Here is a 24,511-nt window from a genome sequence, read left to right on the forward strand (position 1 = left end):
CATTGCACCTAACTCTTCGTGTAATTCCACCTTTCCCTGTTTCTTCTGGGGCTTTGAGGAGTATCCATCCTCACCTCCGCAAGCAGGCAGGCTCTCCCCAGATGGCCAGGAGGAGCTCAGACAAAGAGGAGCTTCATTGGCATTCCCAACTGGCATTTTTTCAGCAGACGTTTGACCAACAGCAAGATGTGCTGATGCCTGGAAACACTGGAGTCCAAAACCAGGTGCAGTTCAAGCGAGATTTCAGTTTGACAAGAGTATTCTGCAAAGCTCACAAACCCAGGCTGGGGCTCGCACAGCTCGCGCGCACTGTGTAGAGAAAGGAAGCCATTCAAAAGCGGCAGCACGTTCCCTCACCCCCCGCTCACAGCTCACACAGCCGCAACGGGGCCACTACACGAATATCAACAGGGAGCACAGACATTGTTTATCTCTGAGGATGTAACTGGGCAAACAGACGACCATTATTACACTACTTGCCCTTGCAATATGCCCCTCTCTGTCAACCTGCCCCTCTTTATAGTTCCTTGCAGATTTTTGAAGGATTTCCAATGGATGTGGAGAAATGGTACAAAAACAGGGAAGGAAGAAAAGAGATGGAAGGCAGGCAAGACAGTCCTTGTCAGAGGAACTCAACAGCAGAATGAGATGGCATTTTTCAAAGACTGTGCAACACATACAGTAACTTCTGAGAAAAGCTGAAAAAAAAGGCGGCCAGTGTTACAGCTTCATAATCACTTTAACAGGTCCCTTTGTTGGTGAGTCCAGTTGCAAAACAAGTCTCCCCTTTCCTTGGATTTTTTCCTCTCTCAAATGTTAACTGGCTTTACAGTTGTCTTTTGCACCTCTCTAAACCTAGTGAGAATTATCTGACTGTCCAAGTATTAATCTTATAACTTTAGTAACGTGAATTCAGTGACAACGTTCACTCTCCTTTTTGTGTATGCAGTTGTTGCATCTACATTGACGGAACACTGTTTAGAAGCATTCTGGTGCATGTTGGATGTTAACAGTTACTATATAAACCAAAGTTTCACTCCAATTTCATACAGAGACTGAAATATTCACAAATGTCAGATTTGTGTCTGCTCTACACTTATATAGCTTGAAAATACAAGTTATCATGCATGTAATATACCCACACACCCTTTTCTTAGCATGGACTAAAATACAATTCAAATACAATACACTATGATTGTTTTAAACCCTTAAAATCAGATTAGGGATTTAATTATGCATTAATAAAATTATTTGTATGACTGTGGTAAAGGACTGAAACACCTCTCCATATAACCTCTTACTAAGAACACGACTGTCAACATCTAAATATATTCTGCATTTCTGTTAAGAGGTTCTACAGATACTTTCTTTGATCAAACATAGATAAATCTTGTACTACGTGAACTTCTGTACATGGAATATATTTGTTTATACTGTCGCATTATAAAATAGCATGCTATAATAAAAATAAATGTATATTCCTACATTTTAGTCTGAATATCCTTACTTGGGCAGTAAAATGTAGAGGGAAATTGTCTGATGCATGCCATACATAAAACTCAGTAATTCAAAGATCTAAATGATGAATCTTATACTATGGTAGCTCTGTGACACTCCGTAAAGTACCTATGTATCTAAAACAACAGATGCATTACCTTCCTCATTTAGATAATATTTTTAGCTGCTAGAAATGTTATCAAAATGCTCTATTTTTTCTCTGTTTACTAAAATACAATAATCTTCTATGAAAAGTATCTTGTTAATCACTTTTAATTTCATAAAGCAAAGGTTGGCCTTAGCAGGCAACAATCAGTGACGGAGCTTTAAATTTATAGCATCTTCATTTCTTAATCACTTTTTAGTCTCTAACTTAGTTTTGAAAATTTTCATAAGGCAGACTCAATATAGTAATTGCCACTAAACAAACAAAAAGGTACTTTTCCATTCAATATGTGAATGTTTACCTTCGGTATACAGCAATAGAACACGCCACAGTGGTTTTATACCAGCTTTCTCCCGAAATCAGAAAACACAGTCCAGTTTTCAATGCTTTCTCTTAGCACTTCTCCTCTTTCAGTATGACATTGTATCCACTTATTTATTTTTATAAGGGCACTTCTCCCTAAAACATGTTCTATGGAACTCAAAGGCTTGCGTAATTGAATTAATAGGTTTACAGAAAATACATTATAGCCAAAATTGCAAAGATGGGGGTGGGGAAAGAACAAATATTTCAACAAGAAGCAGCCTATTGCGTAAATTTGTCACCACATGCCATACATAATGCATAAACCTTGTGCTCTTAACACTTTGATTATAGACTATACAGACAATGCAAATTAAAATTCCTGCTGCTCTATAAATGCAATGAGAGGAAATTATGTAAATTTTAACACATTAGATTGATTTGGTTGAAATGAAACCTGTTCCACTTATGTTTTAGGGGAAGAGCCACAATTACAATGATTGAGAAAGTGCAGTGTTAATGAAGTGTGTTATTGCTAATCAATTCCTCCTCCTCTGATAACGGCGCAGGCATGTGCACTGTCACGACATCATCCACTGGCAAACGTAACCACTCACACCACCACATGGTTTATATAGCAGAAATTAAGGCTTCCAGAATCTCATGCATATGGTCCTGTTTAATATCAGAGATTTCACAGAAAAACTATGACAGACATTCAGGAAGGGCGCATGTTCTCATATGTGTATGTACCCCCCACCCCCATATTGTGTGTGCCTGAGTATGTGTACATAAACATATACACACGTAAAACTCTTTGGCAATATTGCCAGGCTGACTATAATACTGCTGTCTTTAAGCCGCTGTAGATTTCGTGTGATACCAACCAAGTAACCTCACTTTGCTGATCTCTTGAAAAATACAGAATGAGATTATCACATTGTAATTGAACGTGTCTAGTTAATTGAAATAAAAAGCAAGGTCTTTCAAGCTTAAAAGAAAGTTTTCTGTCCAAATGGAAGAAACTGCAAAATCGGACTCAGTGGCTCCAGAGGTTTCACATAAACAATGTATTTATTCTTCGGTAACAGAGTTACCTGGGAATTCTGGCAGGAATCTGGAACGTCTTTACAACTGAACACAGCTGATTTCATTCTGTAACCTTATCGTAAGGAACCGCAGTGCACACAGCTGATAGAGCTGTTTTACAGTCAGCCAATATGTGAAGCAGATTATACCTTCTTTACAAGAAGCGAGGAGCATGTCTCTCTGAGTATCATGTCACTTTTAAACAAAATACTTTGTAGAGCTTCTCACCAGCATGACAATGAATTGTAGAACACCGCATTGTTATCTTAATTATTTACTGTGTTATATGAGATAATTAATTAGATTATTTATCATGATTTTGCTGTCCTTTTATTCTATAGAAATCTCCATGGCATTTTTTAAGCAAAATCGTCATTTGCCAAAGGCCCTGCAGCATTAGAAATTTGCAGCACTTATTTCACAGGTAAATATGAAAAGGTGGGATAAGCTGACCTGTTTTATTTTATTTCTCTTTATATAACTTTTATATTACTCTCAGAAACATTTGTCACCACATGTAGCATCTGCTTTTGTTTCCTGTCTCTAGTGACTTGTCTCCCACTAATTTATTTCTGTTCCTGCTACGATAGCAGGAGGCACACTGCACAGAGACATCTCCCTGGCTTCAACAGCAGTTTGACACACAGGATTGTTGCAGGTCTTGAATATAACACACATAAATCAGAACACCACAGGCAATGAGAGCACTTTTATGGAGAAATGACATAGCAGATAAACATACAACACACACACTAAGACTGGCACTTACCATAAGAAATTTTACTGTATTATGTTTGGTCCATGAACATGGAAAAAAGAGGGGTCGGGCCCCAGTTGTGAGAAAAAATCTCGTGGACTCAAAGAAGAAAATGCGAAAATAAAAGGGAAAGATACAAGAGAATTCATCTTTCCTAGAAATAAAATTACATTTACTTTTGCAGTCTGAGAATCCATTCTTGCATCAGCATGCACATCTCTGCTATGTTTAGGGTTTTAAAAATGCCAACCAATTTTTGCTTCATTATTCCTGAACTAACGTGACTGCCACCACTGGCGAGAAGCACAGAGAGTGCTTGGGACTAAGCACCGTTCCTTCACACCAGGGGCTTCAGCCACTACCCTAAATTTCTTCTGACTTTTGGCTGGGGCTGCTGGAGGAGTCAGCTACCAACTCTCTTCTCCGTGTTAGGGTGCACGGCCTACTTCACACTGTGCTAATCAGAATCCCAAAGCATGAGGTGGTCAAAGAGCCACTTAGAGCTTGGCAAACAGAGATTTGCAAAGAGAAACAGGAAAAATAATGACAACTTACAAGAGTAGGAACTAAGCATTTCGGTTTGCAAGCCATGATACGATTGTTTAGTCATATAAAATAAACACAAAGAATCACAGCGGTAAATATCTCAACCCTACAGGAATCAGCTGAATTTCCAGCTCACGAAGACCCTAGAAAACTGAATCTCTCCACACTAGCTTTTGCTTGAATTCTTTGACTTCAGACTGCTTTGTTTGCAGGAAAAGAAGCTCTCTTTGATGTTGGAATATTAGCAGGAGTGAAACAATAAATTTCCCATATTCTAATATCCAGACATCCTGAGCTTGTTCAAGGACCCCTTGATTCATGAAGGCAAATAATTAAATTACCTGAGCTTTGATCAAGGAGTTGCTGCAGTCCCTTTTTGATGTAGAAAGTGGCTGTTTGAAGCTCCAGACAGATAACTAGCCTATATATTTTTTAACCCTTTTGTCACCAGCAGCACATTTTATGCCACGATCTGGCATTTCCAAGAAAGCACCACAACATCATTTGGGGATGCTCTTCCAGCAGGAGTGCAGTAGGTGAAGCAAGTCCAATTGAATCCTCATACTAAAAACTTGATGGGATGTTTATTGAAAGAATGAAACTCCCCCTCCTAAACAAGCCAAGTTATCTTGCCTTAATATTATGCTTTGGAAGCTGCTCTTCAGATTGCATGTCACCGAGACACATAAAAATATGTCTGAGAAGCAAGCAGGTTTGCCTTTGCAACACAAGCGTTTTCATCTTGTTCCCTACTTTCCAACTATTTCCCCCAAAAGAAAGGTGAGTGGGCACACGCTCATCCAGTCAGGTGAAAGAATGCTCTTAAAATAGGAAAAACAAGGAGAGAGATTTAAGCCTTTCATTCTTCCCTCTCCTCAAATGCAAGAGCGTGGACAAAGTCAGCTTTGCGATTAAAAAGTCAAAGACCTAGCCATGCTACCAGCAAAACAGAACAGAAACTAGAAGTCAACACAGGTGCTGTCCTCCCTCTCTGCTGATTTGCAATTTTCAATACAATTACTGAAAGAATTCCTCTCCATTAATGAGGAATTATGCTCCTCTCCATTCATTCTAGGATTCTTTTGGGACGTAAGGAGGTTACTAAAAGGGCATAATTAGAAGGCATAATTAATGTATAGGGATCTCTTACTGAGTTCCCTATACAGTTCCAACAATATAGCCATATACATATATACACAACCATAATTTTAGCAACACTTCCATGGATTTTGGAAATGACCTCACCAGAATACTGAGAAGTGGGAAAACCAGTTTTGCAACAGGACTTCTACTGGTATCATTCATGGTAGAAAGGCACCCGTCCTTCTACCATCCACAGCTGTGGAAAGGATTCATGTCATTCAGACCAACATCTCAATTCATAAGGCTTCAGACAGCATAATGAATATGCCTGGCTGACTATAGATAACAGACCAATTATTTTGGGGCATGAGGATGTAGACAGAAATTCATGTCTTTACATTTAAAACACTTGATAAATTATTAAAAAGTTAGTACATTTCTAATTTGTTGGAAAATAAAACTTGAGGCCTTTTATAAAGCCCAAAGGGGAAATGCGTATAATCAATTGGTAAGAATGAAAAAGGAAGTTAATGTGTATACAAGTTTACGTTTTTTCAGTTACGTCACAGCAGCTGCATATATAACCGACTTGTGAAGCAGAAAACCGTCATATCTGAGTGACTCAAAACACTCCTTGTAACGTTACTGAAAAGAGTGAAAGGAGGAGCTGCTGATCTCAAACTCAAGAAGAAATTAGCATTCATTAACTCAAAGTAATAAATTGCCCAAGGCATTTATGGGTTAAATATAGTCTACTTTTAAGCACATGGAAACAGTTACAACACAAGTTTTTCTGTAGTTTATGTTGAATGACTTAATTTCTAGTAAAAAGAGATTTAATTTCCAGATGGGGAATACCTCTAGGCAAAAACATTCTTCTCTCCTCCAACAGGCAAAATTTATTTAATACCAATGGAAAAGTCTTTTGTACACGTCCTTAATTTCATTTACATTACTTTCTTTTCTCAATACAATATCAATGTAAATTCTGTATATTTTTTGCAAAAAATAAAAGTCCCATTTTTGGTAGCTCTCACATTACATACAGCTTTCAAGAAATAACTTGCTAGTCATTCAGTTTTGAAGGGAAATATCATAAAGGCTAAGTTGTTCCATGGACTGTATACAGTGATAGTCAGAAACAGGATTTAACAGCTATGAGAACAAAACACAGATTTACACACAGTTCATAAGTAATCTAACACATGTGGACAATCTGGTTCAAGCCTCCTGCAGAGGATGACCTACAGAATCTTATGACGGCAGTAACTACAGCTAGCATACTTTCTGATCTCCAGCTCATCGTAAGAAAACCCAAGGTCATGACAGCAAGCAACCGTCAAATCTTGGGAAGTATCAGAGCTGGCACTTTCTTTATGGACTTCACTGTTTCAGCCAAACTCATTTCTTGTTCAATTTGATTGGATAATTAAACAAGTATTAGTGCAATTTCATACATATGATGGCGTATTGATAGCATTCCGAGCGCTAGTAGGACTGAAAACTGGCTTTGACCTGGAAAGGCACACCTCCATGTAAACTCTGTTTAAAAACATGAGTTAATGTAACCACCAAAACTACTTTAAATTTGCGTATCAAGGATATTACTCAATAATACCAATGTCAACTGAAAAACTCCATGGACTCCAATACAGTTTCTCTTTTTTATATCAGGTTGACCAGACAGAATTTTAACCAGTAAAGTGTAAACGTCAGATAAATAGTTCAAACTTGTCTGCTGATAGAAGTCATTAAAAAAAGCCTGCTAACAACAATAACAAGGGTCTGAGCATATATTAAATAAGGTGGACATTTCCCTAGCCTTCTAAATGTACAAATACATACTGAAGGCCCCAATAAGGCGGCATTCAATGTCAACTCAATGCCATTCCAAAAAAATTAGACTTTTGTAATTTGACTTATGATTTTCATCATGTGTTTTTGACTGCTCCTTTAAAAACCAGGCTGGCAGCCACTTACTAATCTGTGATGCTACAGAATCACAGCACACCACTGCAGCATGGAGTAAATCTTTACGTTTCCTTTTTCAGTGGAGCTCATCACGTCCTAGTTACATATGACATCTGCAAGTTGTATAAACGGTCTAGTGAGGCCGTAAGGCTGCTTTCCATTTCCTTTTTCATAAGATTGCTTGAGTATTTCTCAGATCACTTCAATGTCACCTTACTTCAATGTGGAGTTTCCTTTGTTATTAAATAAGTACATAGGAAGTCACTGAACATACTGACAAATAGTTTTTATCATATCTAACTGCTCCTAGCAGTTTGACATATACCTAGCCATATACAAAGAAGTAAGACTTCTGCTCATAAAGTCAAAAAACTAAGTAATGTGTGCAGAAGGTAGCTGGACATTACTAACTAAAAGATTGTAGCAAAGGGTATGATTATGCTGCAGCCTAGGAATGGGAAGCCCTTGTTTAATTCATGTAGAAGTCATAATCAAAGGAGAAGGCAAGTGTTGGATTAGCCTGACCCGATCAATCCGAGAAGGATGTCTCCACATTTGAGAATAAGCAGCAATAGTTGAGTAAAGCAGGAATACAAAAATAAAAAGGAAGGCTAGAAGAGTCCACTATACTTGATAAAATGGAGATTATGGGAGGGCAGAGCAAAGTTTGCATTGAAAAGTGGGAAACTTTGAAGGTGAAAAGTTCACTGAATATTAGATTTTGTGCTGTAGAGGGGGAGCAGAAGCTAATAAACAGAGGCACAAGAAATATCATCTAAACATAAGCAAGTTCAGTGAACTCAAGATAATGATGCAGGAACCTGAGAAACCAAGCACTATGCCTAGGAGCACAGGCTCAGTCTTACCAAGGTCGTATAGACAGTAACCTTAAATATTGTACACGTTCTACTTTAACCCAGACCATGCAGATACCCCAATTAGCTCTGAAGTCTCCAGATGAACTCTGTTTGTACAGATCAGCGGACTGTGACCTGCAGTACAGGACTGGGAGTCACAGAGGAAGGGATCATCTTAAAACTAGCTTCACTACAAGGGTACAGCCAAAGACGGCACCACAGAAAACCACTTACTAGAGATGTCAAAGAGGATTGTTAGATTTAGTACTTGAAACATGACTACATACTGATACTTTATTAACATATTGTTTTTCATATAAATATTGCAAATTCCACAATTTTAGGAACAGAAAGAATAATACTTTATTAACATATTGTTTTTCATATAAATATTGCAAATTCCACAATTTTAGGAACAGAAAGAACAATAATGACCACCCTAAGCCTGACCTAGTCACTTGTATTGCTACCTAATCAGCCCTTTAGTATGTAAATGTTAAATTGTTTGTATGTAAATACCAATGTCTGCTATATTTTCTTCTTGCTTTAGAAACAGAAATGCCATGTAAATTGCCACTGTGCTAAAAAGAATTGAAATGCATACTAATCAGCCATATTCTCTGAGCTATACCAGCTATAACTGGAATGGTAACAAATGAAAAGGCAACAATCAGTGGCAGGGAAAGTTTTCTATTGGAATCAGAGACCCAAGTAAAATTATTATTCATCTGCTTTTCAAAACTTTGGAACCTCTTATGTCTTGAAAAATTGGGTTTGAAACTGTGAAAGAACAGTAACTTTCACTAATCTTATATACTGAAGATCTTCACCAGAATTTCAACTGCAAGAAGAATATGCTGAAAGAGAACGGGAAGGAGACGTTATCTTTAAAAAATATCTCTTCACTGTGTGTGTTGAATAAATGTTTGAGTGATTCTTCAGTTACATCAGTTTGGTAATCTCTGTGGTTAAATAATGATGGTTACATGCAAGATGAAACTGGAGGTTTTGATCACTGCACTGTACCTATTGAATTAACCTGGCAGCATTCAACTGCTTTAATACTGGTCATTCCTCAGAAAAAGCTTACAGTCAGTTCTGCCCTGTCCAGAAAGTACCCTGTAATGAGGAAACACACTAAAATCTCATCTTGAATGGTGAGCTAAAATGAACTCAGTGATACGTAGAAATACATCACTATACCAATATGTGGTCAAGCCTGCCGACAAGGAGGACTGCCTGTTGGAAGCACCGCTCTGAAAAGCACAAGATTTAATCCTAATATTTCAAATGTGTTTTCTAGTGCTAATGAGACCAATTTTTTATTTTGTACATGCTGTTCAAAGTCTTGTATTTACCTCAGGATTTCTCTCAGATAAAATTAAATTATCATTTCCAAAAATGATGTATAAACTTTTTGAATGTCAATTTTCTCAAACTATATAAAGGTTGGATTTTTTACCTGTTGCTTCAATTAAAATTTTCCAGTAACACACAAAAATTAATTGTAAATCTATAAAAATGTACACAAATGTGCATAAAGTACACATAAGATGTATGCAAGAACACAATTTTATCTGGCTCTAAAGAGGTCTGAGAATCCTTGTCTGGGGGCTGGTATAGCTACAGGTATTCTGCTCTGGTAATGAAAACACGTTATTTTTCATCCAAATGCCAGCCAACTTTGCACAAACTGTTTCTTTGGTTTGCCTTATAATGTTTGCATACAAAAAAAAATTATAAAAGATGAAAGGAGTAACGCAGTTATTCATTCAGCAGCCAAGATCTTTTAGATAATTACTTTAAATCAAGGAGGGACAGACCACTTAAATTTACGACTTGATGCTGACACGTGCATGTATTAATAAAACTGTTAGCATTAATGGAAATAGGGTTTAGTCTCCTGACTCAAATAGTGCTATCATTTCTGGTTTATATTGAACTAATGACTTATCCTTGGCAGAATTATATGTATGCATGTATTTAACTATTTAACTTAACCACTGAGACCAATTAATACTTTTCTGACGTTTTATTTAAAAATATATATCTTCAGCCTCAATGGGATAAAAATTATGTTGAAACAGAGTTTCTGTGGCACCAGTTTAACCTTAAACGTAATACTTTTGCACAGAATATCTGATGATGGCACTGTATAAAACGAAGAGTACTGAAATGCAATGCAGAAGAAGCAGCTCTCCAATGGGCCTGACATCAAGCTAAGGGACTTTTTAGCTTACCAGGCTAGCAGAGGCTCTGTGTGATTAGGAGCTCACGCAGAAAGAAATGGTGGCTGCAAAAGGGTACACCATAAATGTAACTTCAACCCCACTGGCTAGCGCGAGGACAGATGCAAGGAACAAACCTGCGCACAGCCACCTAAGCCAGGCTGTTTGCAAGCTTTGGGGCACTACTGGCTGGTACTGCCAGTGTACGCTGGCAGGGCAAGAAAACCAGGGCCAGTTGCACCATACAAAGACAAGGGAGCTAAACACTTGGTGTTGTGAAGCTGACTAACATGGAAATCCTGTGAATTGTGTTTTAAAGGGTCATTGAATATAATTCCTCCTGCTCATCACTCCAGTCTTTGCCTGTGTGGGCCTGTGTCTCCACAGCATCATTGGGAGTTCACTGGAAAAGTGTCAGACTGTACCAACACAAGTGAAAGCTTAAGTGCAATTGCTGTCTAGTTAGCTACTTCCTACAGCTTACATTCATGTATCAAAGTTCTGTTCAATTTTGTGTACTTTATAACGCTTCATGATCCACAACTGCATTGTATGTTAGTTTATCTATAATGTGGCTACAGTCTATCTGTTGATGAACTACTAAATCACCGTTATAATACTGAATTATATTTGGAAACTTATTGCTGCACTGTTCACCATCGGTCTGGAAAATCCTGGCTCTTCTTCCACGTTCAGTTACTTGGTTCTTTTCTTTTAACCCATTTACAGTGATTTGTACTATTCCAACTCTGCCCGCCATTGCATTACAATTAAGAATTCTGATGAACTCTTGTTGATTCAGAAGGGAGAGGACTCTCATTCATTGCCAAACTTTGGAGAAAAAACACAAAAAGCCCTCAGAATTTGCTTAAGTTAGCATTTTGAAATTGAAGAGCAAAATTATAGCCCATGGATCCAGCAGAGCTCAGTGGGACTGGGACGCCTGAAAGCCACCGCGCCACCCAAGCAGTTGTGGAAGAAGGCCTTATGCCTTTGTCAGGCACAAGGAACCAGAACGTCACCTTCCCCAAGGGCACTGCTCAGCAGCAGGGCCGGCTGCTCCAGATATTCGTCTCTGAACTCCTGCTGGCTTGCGAGGCACTGCTAATGCCCCAGCCATGCGTAACGTTCTCTGGAGGACCTTGAACTCGAGTGGCAGCTCTAACTTCCCCACCCACCCTGAGCGCATCCAACAGCTTAAGGGATGTTCCCTGCCTTGGAGGCACAGTGGGCAGGCAGCCCACGGGTCTCGGACTACTCTTGGCAACACAACACTCCTCAGCAAAGCGGTGCTCATTGTCCAGCGCAGTAGCTACTGACTCTCTCACCATGAGTTGTTACTCTAAGATAAGTCTTAATTAATAAGCTAAATCCAGTGATTGACAGAAAACTGCACAACTGTTATGGCATTCTGTTGCCCATTTTTGGCATCAAAGTTGTAGACAACAATTTCTATTAGACACATTAGCTTCTCTGGCTGCTTATCTGCTCAAGGGGACGTAATACAATATCATAAAATGCTGCACTCCGTTACTTACAGTATAGAGTTCTTATACATACGAACTGGCTCAGTCTATGAGTCCAATCCAAGATCCGTGCAACCCAGCACCCTGCCTGTGGCAACACCCACAGGGGCTGCCTGGGGCATCACACCGGAACAGGGCAGGTGGAGATGAGATTCCTTCCAGGCCTGCAACTGTGTCAGGTCCATACTGTCACCTACGTCCTGTCTGGTCAGCATTTGCAATGATGGGTTGTAATAATTTCTTTTATATTCCAAGGCGCTACGGGATATACAGAAATGATTTGGACCAACCCACTTTTCCCAGTTCTTTAGTTGTAAGCTCCACTGACCCAGATGTGTAAAATTAGACCAATTTGGCCTAATACGTCTTTTTTCTACTACGGATGTCTTTACAAGATCTCTGAAGCACGACAACATTTTTGACAGAAACATTTTTTGTTTCGCCATATCATTTTTTTCCTGCCTTTAAACTCTTTTCTCTTGGCATAGCAGGAGCCGACGCTGCCTTTGAAAAGGGAAGAAAGAGATGGCAGCCCCACGAAAACCGCTGCCGCTGAGCGGACCGAGCTGCTGGTCTCCTGCCGAGACTCCAGCTGCGGCACTCTGCCGACCACCCGAAGCCACACGATTCCAAAGCAACTTTGCAGCGAGCGCCAAGGCGGTAACACGAGGCCGAAGGCGCGGCGATCCAGCGGCCAGCAGGCGGTCAGTGCCGGCGCAGGGCCCGCGCACCAGCCCGGCCGAGCCCCGTCCCCCCGGCGGTCCCGCCGTGCCGCGCTGGCGGCCCCGCTCCCCGCAGCGCCCGGAACAGCCGGCGGGCGGCAGCCAGAAGCGGCGAAGAGCAGCAGCGCCCTCTAGCGCCCGCCCGCCCACGACGCCAACCCCGGGCCGGGCCGCCGAGGTCCCGCTCTGCCCCCGCCGCCAGCCGTCCTGCGGGGCGGGGCGGGGCGGGGCGGGGCGGGGCGGCCGCAGGGCTTCGGCGCCGGGAGAGCGGCCCCCGCACCGAACTCTCCCCTCCGGCAGGACCGGGTGCAGATCTGCTACCCTTCGGTCATACCGAGATGACTTTGAAGTCCGTCCTTACGCAGGAGAAGAAAATGCAGGGGTTTAATAATTCGGCATACGCAGGCTCGTGCTTCAACAAATCCATGATTCCACAGTCTAAGAGTATCCCAGCCTGCGGTACCAAAACCCAAACACAGGACTATGTTTTTCTCCTAAAATATTATAAAAGAGTTTTAGAAGTACATGACTACAGTGTTCCTTAACTGATAAGAGAGAAAGCAGTATCTATACATGACATAAAATGACAATACTGAAGTGGAAAGAAGTCCTCTTAACTCATACGGACAAAGCGCCTGATCCAAACTGCGTTTAGCTCAATGGCCATCCTTCCGTTTACCTCCCTAAGCTTCGGGTTGGCCCCAACAAAGGGACAAGGAAAACTGAAGTGCATTTAGAACAACAAAAAATGGTACAGCATAGGAAATTATACACAGATTTTTAGCTTAAAACGCTAGTAGAAAAACTCCGACACAAAGAAAGCCTAGAAAGTACGTTGCTAAACTGTTTTGAATTAATTGATTCCAGATGCGACCTCTGTTTCTCACACACTGAAGATCTTTTGCTAAACATCCAGCTCACAAAATGGATTCGAAACTAGAGGGTTCACCAAAAAGAGGAGACACTAGTTTTAACTTACTTTATCTATGACACCTGAGCTAAAATAACTTCTGTCGTGGAAATCTCAGCAATAAAACTTGTTTCTCAATTTATGCTTTGTTTAGTTACAGCATTTGCAGGAAACAAAAATGTTAGTCTCAGTCTACTGGAACTCTGAACTTCACATGTTTCTTACACTAAATTAAATTAAATACGTCAAATGTTGTCAGACTAGCATATTAACTGAAGCTGAAATCACATGATATATTTTAAAGCATTTTATCAGATAAATCACAGAAATGGCTCTAATCTTTGTAGTTTCCCCATATTGCTACGCAAAAGAGAAATTAATTTGGGTGTCCTGTCTCTCAATCAGCCATTTCCATACATATTTCCTTCTGAAACTGCTGATGATAAATCACAACAACCTATCTCATCTCTTGACATACCCTATTGTAGCAGCATTTCTCATAACGAGGTAATCTAGTTCTTAGTGATTTTTTTTGGACACTCAACACAAAATTTTAGCAAAGTTAAAGCTGATGTGGAACACTCTATAAATAGCTTTCTCTGTCCATGCTCATTCTCTGATGCTCTAGTGGAAGGCTGGGGGGGGGGGGGGGGGGGGGGGGGGAAATCAGATTCCAGGGCCTAAGAACAAGAGCCTGCTGAAGAAAGATGTCTTTTACGTAATTTTTCCTAAAGAATTTCCAATTCTTTTATTCAAGAGCTTGTTCCCAGTTCTGTAACTTTATTTCATTCTTCTCCTGCAAGAGGAAGGAGAGCTGCTTTAGAAGTGCAGTCAGAAACTTCTGTTTTCTAGAGCAGGGACTCTCAGACTTTGCACAGACTAAGAAATATGCTAAAAAGAATGTGTCATGTGTTAAGGTATGAAGCTCAGACCAGACCTTCTGCTCTCAGTCTCAGTCTCCCTACCGTTCTTACTGCCCATCTCCCAGCAACATGAATTGCGCCGCTCTGCTACAAAAATGCTGTTCCTAAGCAAACATCTGCAATTCCATTTCCACATACTTCTATGTATCTCTCCATCCAAAATCATCCAAAGGATCAAGTACAATCATCGATTTGTGTTCTGAATCTCGGTGGACAGACCTGAGTCAGATGTCAACTAATTATTGCAGAACTTCTACACTGAAAGCAAATTTATTTATTGGTATACCTCAGCCAGTGTGGAAAAAGAGAATGAAGTATTTACCTGGAGAATCACACAGACTTCGGAAACGTTGAAGCAAGCATAAAAGCAAGGGAGGGGGGAAAAGAAATGGACATTCAGTAACATCTGAGTACGTGCTTCCCTGCTTCTACATCCGCTAATGCTTTTCTTATTCAACAGTTTCGTTATTAAATAGCTAAAAACATTCAATTTCTTAACAGAGGGGTGCAGAGTCTGTGAAATTCTGATTCTATCACCGTCACAAATCAACAGGAAGAAAGTCTCAGGGAGTTACTAGTCATTCAAACATGAAAAAGAAATGAGCATTCTCCTTATAAAGGGCCAATTTCTGAATTAGTGATCTCATTTGCTAATGAGGTTCCTTTGTCACAGATATCTTGGTAGGTAAAGACTGTGTTGCACAGCCACACTGTCCTTTGTAGCAATGGTACAAAGAAGATCTCCCAGCACATACTGCTTCTCTCCTCACCAAATGAATATTTAAAAGAGTAGACAATAAAGGGGGACTTCTATGGAAGGTACAGGCATTTGTATCATGATGTCAGACTGCTATATGTGATCCCCAAGGACTGCACAGGAAGCACTTTTAGAATAAAAGTTAATGGTATTTATAGGGATCCGCAGCCTCATCTATTTTACCTTTCTTGGGGATGTGCTTATGTATGCATCACCCAAGAGTCTAATGCTTTTTGGACTAGCCTGTATTAGAGACAGATACCATTTTGGTACCTTTTGAACTGTAATGCATTTGAAAGGCAGCAAACAAATTAAAAAAAAATAGCTAGCTATAAATCAAAGTCTTTCCCTTTTTATTCTAGATAAAGTATCCTTCATTTCATGGGCCCATAATTTCTGCATATCCATTTCATGCCTAGAAGCTACAGTGCAAGTAGAAAGATTTTCAGTTCGGCGCTTTCAGCATCTGTTTATCCGGAGGAACATTTTAAAACGCACAAATGCTCACCCCCCCCCGCCTTCCTCCCCGAGCAAGAGCTGAAAAAAAAACCAAGCACAGACCAGCCCCATACCGTTAGCCACAGCGTTTCCCTGCTCCCTCCGGAGAGCCGGCCGAGCCCGCCGGGCAGCCCGCAGAGCCGCGCCCGGCGCCCACCCGCCCGGTCCCAGCCCCGCCGCTGCCTCAAGTTTCTGGTGCGCACACCCGCACCCTCCCGCCCGCTCCGCGCTGCCGGAGGCGGCCGTTCCGCCGGCCCCCCCGCCCGCCCGGCGGCAGCGCGCCCCGGCTCACCCACCGCAACTCCGGCCCCGCCGCTCCGCTCACCTGCGGGCCCGGCCGCTTCCCTCGGCCGCCGCCGGAGGAGGGAGAGGAGGCGAGTCCCATTCACAACTAGGGGCTGAGCCGGCGCGGCAGCATCCTCAGCCTATTACACTCCACGGGCAGCGGCTGCTGAATGAGGCTCCGAGCTAGCGGCAGGAATTAGAAAGAGGGAGGGAGGGGAAAGGGAGGGAGTGGGAGCAAGGGGGAGTGAAGCGAGATTAGAGGAAGGGAAAGCTGGAGGCTGTTGCTTCTTCTCTATTTTCTTCTGCCTTCCTCCCACCCCAAGAGGAACGCAGACCCCCGAGCCTGCCCTCCCGCAGGGTCCCGCGTCCCGAGTGCCCCCTGATGCCTGCGGGGGGGGGGGGGGGGGGGGAGTCGGGGCACAGTGGGGGGGGTGAGGAGCCCGGGGCACCCTCTCCCCCCGCCCAGCCACCCCGGGGCCGGTCAGGGTCCGCCGCGCCCACCGCCCGGGTCGGCTCGGCACCCCGCAGCCGCAGAGGCACCCCCGCGCAGGGCTGCCGGGGGACGGGGGCAGCCGGGGGCTGCGGGGAGCGATGCCCTCTCCCCTCCTCCGCAGGCAGCCCAGGGCCTCCCCGCGGCGGCGGGCTGAGCCCACGGCGGAGCCCCGAGCACGGCCAGCCGCGGGCGGCCTCCGGCCTGGGGGGCTGCCGCTACCTCGCAGCACAGACAGAGAGACCGCCGTAGCCGGGCGAACCGCGGGGGGCATTTTATACTGAATCCAGTCATGTTTCCCGTCATCGTCAGACGTTTGTCCGGGGGGGGAGAAAGAAAAAAAAAAAAGTTCCCCAAGCGCTTCTGGACGTGGAAAACCCCGGTCTGCTGCAGCGCGGGGCCGGGGGCCGGGGCCAGGCAGGCTGCCCTCGCGCTGCCGGGGTGGCCTTCTGCTCCCCAGATGCACCTGGCCCGGGGGCTGCCGCGCTCGCCGTTCTCGTTACCTGAAGAGACACCCCCCCCCCACCCCCCCCAAGGCACAGCTCCCAGGCGGGGCTGAGCCCTAGGAGCCCGAGGAGAAGCGTCCCGAGCCGACGGACCCCTCCAAACCCCGGGGCAGCAGGCAGGGCCCCCCCGGCACCCCCAGGCGAGCCCCCTCCCGCCCCTCAGCCTTCCTCACGGCGGCACAGCCGGTGCCACCTGCGGGGCTGCGGAGCGGGGCGAGCCGGGCTGCGACGCGCAGCCCCTCGAAGAACCAGGGCTGCACCAGGTACCTCCTTGTGCGGATCATCTGCCCCTCCTCCGGCAGCCCACCCTAGCGCTCAGCCCCCGCGCCACAGGGCAGCACTCACGCTGCTCTGCCACCACACCGCTCAGCCCCGCAGAACAAGGCTTTTATATTCTGTGGCTAATTAGCTCTGCCAATAACTCCAGGCAAAGGGGGGGGGGGGAAATTGGCACAAAAGCTGCCACTGTACAAACAAAGAATTTGGAAGGAGGAAAGCTGATAAACAATGCATCCTAAGGAGGCCGAGGGACACAGAACTCAGCGCAGCAGAGCAGCAAGTCCTGCCTGATGTCAGCCCCAGGGAAAGAGCAGGAGCCTCCCTGCTGCAGAGCTGGGGGCCTTGGAGAATTAGGGCTGAAATTTGCTTCAGAGAGACATGTTGAGAGTTCACGATTCGATGCACAAAGGCACCGGGGAAAGGCCTGGGCGTACCATGCGGTAGAAGAGCTGGGGCAAACACCGGGCGAGGGGCCTGGAGCATGGGCGCAACCAGCTGGGACCACGCCTCAAGACCAGCGAGTAACGAAGGGAGCAGCCCTCGTGTGGGAAACACAGGGCCTGGGACAGACAGGGGAGAGCCGCAAACAAACCCAGAGACAGCCTGGGCTGAGCTGAGAGCATGATGTAACAAGACAGCTAATTAATTGGTACTGAAGTACTAAGGGCTCTGCTTTGATAGGAACAGGGCTGGGGTGCTAACAAAACTAGGTTTAGGAGTGGCTTTTGATAGACAATTCAAGGAGTAATAAATTGCCATCGAGAAATAAAACATGTAAAGGATCACTCGAGAATGTTTTTGAGGAGACACAGCTGAGAAAGAAGGGTGATGCACATTAATTTGGAACAGTTTTGTCAAAAAATTGGGCTTGGACAGAAAACAGGAGAGGAAGAGAAATGTATCAAAATAGTTCCATATAGTCCCAGTCCAAAACTATTGCCCTTAATGGACACCATCAGTCTCCTTTGATGACAGTATGAGAATCACCATTTGCTTTCTTCATGGATACACTGCAGCTAGTACTACTGAGTGCAGTTCTGCCAAAATTGCCACTAAGCTGAAGCCCAGAGCCGGGTGGTTGGCTGAGGTTTCTTCCCTTTTTCCCTTCTCTTGCTGGCTTTAGCAGCACGGTGCAGGGCATGACTTCTGTAATTCCCTTTTTTTAAACTGCTGAGATCAGATTTTTTTGAATATAAAGGAAATGTGAAAGCAATTTCATTCTAATTAAGAATATACAATAGGTACCCATAATATTATCTAGTCAAAGAGCATATTGATCTATAATGAAAGGTTTCATTAATTCCATTGAAGGAAGCACGTTAACAAATGAGCATAGTAACATCTGATCTGGCAAGTGGCTTGTTTCCTCCCTTCCTCCTACATTGAAATCCAGTGTAAACTAATCAGTTTCTGCTATTATTTTTCTCTCATTTGTTCACTTTTCTATAGAATCCATAGATAGACGGTCTTTATCTGCAAACAAAATTAAAGCAAAACTCCTGCTGAAATCTATGTGTTTGCACCTCTGGCTAAGTCTCAAGTCTGATACATTAATAACCACTGTTGAATTAATTTCAGCTACCTTGAACCATTTTAAAATGGAGTATCTAACATGCTAGCTACAGTAAAAGTTCATCTAATGTCAATAAAATGAAGTCTCTCTAACCAGGACAGGCCACTAGCTGGAGATGCCCCTCTATATACCAAAGGGTTCTTTAGCAGCTTGCTCAGACTAGAAACCTACCTACAACCATCCACAAGTCAGATGAGATGAATCCTACTTTTTACGTTAGATACAGAAAATAAGAAGTGGCCAAACCAAAATCAGTATCCGACGCTGATAAATGACGCCATTCTATATATTCCCTTTAGCCACAACAGTTTACATGCAGGCAGTTCCAAACTACCCTGCCATCATTTCAGGAGACCTATTGCAAAGAGTCCTTGCCCAAGAAATGACAGTGGGTCACACAAAAGAGAAGCATGCAGGGAGGAAAGGCACCCTGGAACATCTGCAGAACTACTCCACAGAATGTCAGCCAGTGCTCACGAGTGCATGCGCAGCACCTTAGATGGGAGATTTCCAAAGCTCACCCAAGTCAGACCTTGCTATTCCTACCATACACAAAATGAAGGAAAAGAGGATATGCTACTGCAAATTTCTGCCTTTGCAGACTATTTCTACTGGTTGGTGACTCTTCATCTACGAAGCTTTAGGCTAGACGGTAACTTTATGAATAGCATGTTGAAGCCAATGTAAATTCAACATGGACAGTATCAGATTAACTAGTGGGAAATCTTTCTAAATACAGCTGCCACCTCTCTTCACAAAATGTTAGATGCAAACCAAAAAAGCAGGCCTTAGCTATCCTGCTGCCATGGAAGTCCTGGCAGCGCAGCGGGGAGCTCAGCGCTATCTGGAGTAAGCATTTACAGATGCTCAAAACCTGGTGTCAGAATGAAATCAGTATCAGACATAAATAAAGGAAGTTTATACATATTTTAAACAGTATTTGTTTTTGCATATCCATATATTTAGGTTAAGAACATCTGTGATAACAAATCTGTGAAACCTAAAAAAAGGTTTCTTTATCTACTGTGCGCTTACAGAATCTGAAGTTTGTTAAAATTCTGCTCCTTGCTTGGTAAATTAACCCATTTATCATTTGAAAATAAGCTGGCTGATTTGTTTTCAAAGCATCTGAAGGGGTACATGCACTTCTGCTAATTGTATCATTGTTCTAGGAAACACTGCAGCTAAGGTCATGCAATCAGCATAACCAGGTATATTACCAAGTTTGAGCGGGACATTTGTATTAGGGTCCATGAAAAAGCTTGAACTGCGAACTTCGGAAACTGAACTCCAAAAAGCCTTTTGCAATTCGAAAGAACTTATCAATGTCCCATTTACTGAATAGCTTGGTCATACCTACACAGCAAGTGTGAAAGAAGAAACCTCTTTCTATCTTCTGTCCCTGTTTTCTCCAGGCCCTTTTTGCACATGACTTCCAACAGACACTCTTCTTTCTCAGCTACCTTTAACAGACCTGCAATTTCCTTCACTTTTCTTCTCACCTGGAAAGTATTACGGATTTAAAAGGCACATGAACAGCATATTGCTAGCCACAGGAGCTGGGAGTTTAGGAAGAAGCGAGAGAGACAGTGAAAGAGAAGAAGAGGTTTCCAATACAGGATATTCTGCATACTCTGAACAACATTTTTGTCCAAAATGCCCTCCAATTTCTGTGTCATTTTGCTAACAAAACAAAGCAAAATTTCATTCCTATGTGAAAATGTACAGTGGATAGAAGGAGAGAAAAAAATTGTTCTTAATGACTCCAAAAAAAACCCCCAACTAATTAAAGCCACAATACCAGCACAGTGAGAAGACAAGTGTGTAAGAAAAGCATAACTTGACAAAAGTGTGCATCTTGTGGCAGGGAAACAAGGTTTTACACAATGAAGAATGGGCAGCCCAAAGCAGCTGGTATCTACATCTGTTTTGTCCAGTAACAAATATCTTCCTTTTAGAAGATATAGTAATTTAACAACATGAGTTTACTTGACAAAGGTTGAAACAAAGGCAAAAACACTGAGGTTAAGAAAATTCTGCACAAAGCAGCTGTTACAGAAACTATCTCACAAAGTCAGCAGTGTAAAAATCTCTTTTTTTTGGCTTTACCAGTGGGTTATACTTGAAGCACTGAAACCTGGAGAGAAAAGGAAATTTTGAAGGGGGGAGAGGATTACAGTAAAACCCAAACTGAACTACAGAGATGCTGCAATCTTATAAACAGTACTATCCAGGTTGTTGGGGTTTGTTGTTGTTGTTGTTGTTTTTTTGGGGGGGGTAGTTTAAATTTCAAATGTGTACATGGAGCTTCTTGTAAGTGCAGTAGCTACACTGATAAATCATCAGCCTGAACCACCTATTCCAAGTGGTGCCCAGGGTGGTACTTTAAAATACAGGACTAATGTGCCTGGTATATCAAGAAGGAACCTGTATTTTGGGCTTGGTTATCTCCTTTCCCTGTTCACTACAAAAAAGTTCTCCTTCCTATACTGGAGCGAAGAAAAGCTGTTCTCACTCATCTGCCGATGGAGCCTGGCCTTGATGGGATTTCACATCTTAACTTGTTTCATGATGAAGATAAAAATCCTCATTTTCAGTCAAACCCAAGTGCCCAGACTCAGGCCACAGAACAGGCACCTGCCTCCCCTTAAAAGACAACAGAATTGAGTCCAATTTCATTTAGGCTGCAGTAGAATAGAAATCTATTTTTCTCCAGTTTTCAGAGACCTTTTAAACCTAGATCTGTTTTTAGTAAGACTTTGATGAGGGGAGCTACCTTGTTTTCTAAAATTGAAGGAAGCGGTTTGGCATGTACTGATTACAATTAGACATTTCTGTCACTGGGCTTTGTGATCACCTTACCCTGACACAGGCCTCAGAATCTTTTGAGATTATTTTTTTCAGTTTTAAAACCTGTTATGATAAGTAAGGATGCAGCAGCTTTCTGGCCATCATCCATTTCCTCAGCTCTGCTGCGATGTGCTGAAGACCAGGCAGGACGCGACTAGTCACAAAGTCAGCTTTTATGTTCCGAAGGGTTCTCTCAAGCCTGGGAAATCTCCAGAAGCACTGAGACAGCCTTTTGGTTGCCTTGGGTTACAGATTTGACCCAATCGAGGATCAAGCCCCGGCTGGGTGGTTTTCACAATACTGAAGTAGATAATCATAGACTAGCACTCATAAGGACGTTAACTGAAAAATGCTGCATGCAGAGGGTCTGCAGACCAATGTAGACTTGCAGCTATAGACTCTACTTATAGTTCCAACCTAGTATCCAAAAATTACAGCACAAAAGAATTCAGGGGGAAAAGCGGCCTAAATGGTGAGTCAGGGAGACCTCATAAACTTTTTAATGTATCAATGTCTTTTGCTAATGTGCTTTTAGAAATACAGATCAGAAAATTAAATTTCTCATTTCGACAAGGTACTATTTAGTTAGGAACTCGACACTCATTTATTTCTGAAACTGTGCATTAAAAGAAAGAAAAGCATTTTTATACATGTGTGTATGCACACACATCTGTGCGTATGGCACTGTCTGCACAGGCTGTCAAGCAGCATGAGGCCTCCAAATATATTCCTCTAATGCATTCAACTTATAGCTTATATGACTTATTTTATTAGAAAACAAGTTGGGAAAAAAATCAGTGCATCTTACTAGAGAGCATGCACGGGTTGTACACACATCATTTGATAGTAAGACACAGCATAGCTAAACAGCTGGTAATTATGTTTTTTAATTCCATTTCTGAGTGTCACTTATTTTGTGCAGGATGTGCTGTACAATCAACAATTATTCTTATTCCAAACCCAAAGACAAGAAAATACATGAAATCTTCACAATTTTGCATTTTTTCCTGTCTTTTGTTTAAAGAATACACATCTGATTCGTTAGAATGTACTTCTGCTCTGCTACAAATACTCTTTACACGTATATTGGGTATATCTAACATCAGTTTGCAAATAGCCCAAACTATGCCCAAGCAGCTTTGAAGGAGAATGATGTTCCTGTAATCTCAGCTGCTAACCCTTCTGTACTGATGAACACCAGGCAGTCATGCTTATCTAGCACAAAGATCTTTCTTCATTTAATGCCCACAGCTTGAGATAGTCAATCTTGCCCAGCATGTGCCTCAAGTATTTCAGATTGTTATTTCTGATTTTTGTGTATGTCCCCATGCTATTCCAGGTACTATGAGTTCGTAGCTACTTATCTATCCATGCAAGGCCATAATCAAAGGCATTTTTACATCAGTATATGAATAACCACATTGCACAGATCCAGGAGATCAATCACTAACATGATTGCAAGAACTCGGTAAGCAATTATAAATTGAGTTGTTATATATAGACTAACAAAATAATAACAAAATGATACACCTTTAGCCATAAATTCTACTTTAAGCCATATGTAATACTAAACCAAGTGATATGCCATCACTGCATTAACATCTATCTGCTACTGAAAAAAACCACTAAGTGACTTTTCTCTAATGAGCTGGAGTAAAAAGTTATAAAAAGAAATATAGGTTTGCTTGTCTGTTTAAAATCCGCAAGATTATAATTCTTTAATATTGCTTTTATCAGAAGATAAAAATAAAACAGACTTCAGAATTTGTCAGATGAGTCATAACTAAAAACATTAGGTGACTCACAGAATAATCAATCATAAAACACGAAAACAATCTCAGTTATTAAACTTGTTGAAAAATGAAATGGTTCTGCTTTACTATAAATCTGCCATGTGGTTTAAAATTTCATTGATCACTAAGAAAAAATTTTTTTTTGTAATTGCTGTGTGCACTAAGGTATCATTTTGTTGGAGTCCAGATAATTATTCAAAGACTCTGGTGATGTGTTTTTTCTGTATTTACCAATAACATAAAACCAATACCGCATAGCATTTTTAGCTCCACATTCAAGTAGGTCAAGGGTTATAAATCACACTCAGAGAGGTGACGAGAGGCATGCTTCAAAATGACAGGCTTTACTTCAGGAAGCTCAGATATGTATTTATCCTTATTTCATGTCTAGATAGATAATCTAACAAGCTCCTATGAAAAAAATGGTGTCCTTTGGGCATCTGTTAGAAATCAGTACAACCATTCGAGTTCTGCGTCTGAAGGAACATGAGATGGGGCATGTCCAATGACTACAGAAGTTGGGGAAGGCTTCACATTGACTGCTGTGAGCTTTAGGTAAGGCCCCATAGCTTTGCAGCATCCGCCGATGGGAAGCGGCTGAATGAGCTCCTCTCATCCTTGGACCGACCAGTGAGGGCTCATGAGAAGACATGGGCTGGCTGGTCAGTCTTCGACTGCACAGTTCAACTCATCTCACAGATCCACTGTGTATCTATGCAGTCAAACAGCCACTGCAAATCTACTGCCACTTACAGGAATAATGTCACAGCAACAATCACGTGAACTAATGTCAACAATTCTTACGTGACTTGCATTTTGGATGCCCATTTAATTTTTGATATTTCCCTATTTAAAAAATAAGTTTCCTATCCCCACTGTATTTTATGACACCAGTGAGAAAT

General features: G+C 42.2%; 1 protein-coding gene across 6 annotated transcripts in view; it reads right to left on the bottom strand.

The window, feature by feature from the left end:
- Nucleotides 1–24,511, bottom strand: part of CDH11 (cadherin 11) — a 528,216-nt gene that overhangs the window by 66,181 nt on the left and 437,524 nt on the right. Inside the window, exons 1-2 of one of the 6 annotated variants that reach the window (XM_075434071.1) lie at nucleotides 17,382–17,396; nucleotides 16,159–16,301 (exon numbers count right to left, since the gene is read on the bottom strand). The exons of 1 other annotated variant lie outside the window; for it this stretch is intronic. The gene's annotated coding sequence lies outside the window, so the exon portion shown is untranslated. Of the gene's footprint in view, nucleotides 1–14,900; nucleotides 14,918–16,158; nucleotides 16,396–16,830; nucleotides 16,890–17,381; nucleotides 17,397–24,511 lie in introns of those variants that run through there. 4 more of the 6 variants (XM_075434070.1, XM_075434066.1, XM_075434069.1 and 1 more) reach the window with 4 other exon arrangements.

This window comes from Opisthocomus hoazin, chromosome 12 (genome assembly GCF_030867145.1).
Source record: "Opisthocomus hoazin isolate bOpiHoa1 chromosome 12, bOpiHoa1.hap1, whole genome shotgun sequence".
Classification (NCBI taxonomy): domain Eukaryota; kingdom Metazoa; phylum Chordata; class Aves; order Opisthocomiformes; family Opisthocomidae; genus Opisthocomus; species Opisthocomus hoazin.